General features: G+C 38.5%; 1 pseudogene; it reads right to left on the bottom strand.

The window, feature by feature from the left end:
• Positions 1-614, bottom strand: part of LOC114008342 (cytochrome c oxidase subunit NDUFA4 pseudogene) — a 3,801-nt pseudogene extending 3,187 nt beyond the window's left edge.
• Positions 615-931: the final 317 nt, after the last annotated feature.

Below are 931 nucleotides of genomic sequence, written 5' to 3'. Positions count from 1 at the left end.
CCCTCTCTCTCTTTTTTTTTTTTTTTTTTTTTTTTTGAGAGAGGTTTTTGCTTTAGGGCATGCACTCACCAGAGAGACGGAAAGTGAGAAATCACCCCCCAGAGGGGATGGCCACGCTGCAATCCCTCTGACTTCATTCTCCTCTCGGGCACCCATGCACACGCAACCAGTGTGAGTTTTAAGCCACTGGGTTCGGGAATCCAACTGCAGTTGACTACATGGGAGTCCAGCACCATAACCATTATACCATCTGCTGATCCCAGTAAAATAATTATTTTCTTAAAAAAAGATTCCTATCCTAATGCACAGTGTTTAACCACTGTACTATAGTGTCAGCCCCAAAATAATCATTAAATAGGTGAAAAATAGGAAAAGATAGCTAAAAAATATAGAAAATATTCTCTGTAGAAAATATTCTCAGAAAGACTAAGGAAATATAAATAATTTGGATGATTACTTTTTAAAGTTTCAGATGTTTATTAACTAGTATAAATCTGAATGCATTAAAATGATTTCATGCATTTAGAGGAGAAATATTTACTGGCTAAGTGGAAAACTGCAGATGGCTTCAGGAAGACCTTTATTATAAGCAGCTTTATAGTGAAACATTTCATTTAGAAGTTTGGACCTTCTTTCGTCAGGGTGTTGTAATCCACATTCACTGAGTAAAACTTGTATTGACCATTGGGACCCAGCTTGCTCCAGGGTTCAGGTTTATTCTTTCTGTCCCAAGAGACATGTGGATTGAACAGTGCCAAACACAGAAGATACAGTGCTGCTCGAGGACCTCCAGCTCCAATAAATACAAACAAGGGAATCAAATCGGATGCTTCTTGGCCTGACTCAGGATCTGGCAAGCATGTTTACGGTGGAGGACTTTGGTCCAAAAACAGACAAGGACAAATCTTTGGACAATTACTTTTTTATTTTT

Source organism: Tupaia chinensis, unplaced genomic scaffold, assembly GCF_000334495.1.
Source record: "Tupaia chinensis unplaced genomic scaffold, TupChi_1.0 Scaffold000320_2, whole genome shotgun sequence".
Classification (NCBI taxonomy): domain Eukaryota; kingdom Metazoa; phylum Chordata; class Mammalia; order Scandentia; family Tupaiidae; genus Tupaia; species Tupaia belangeri.
This window is presented reverse-complemented; position numbering and strand designations above follow the sequence as displayed.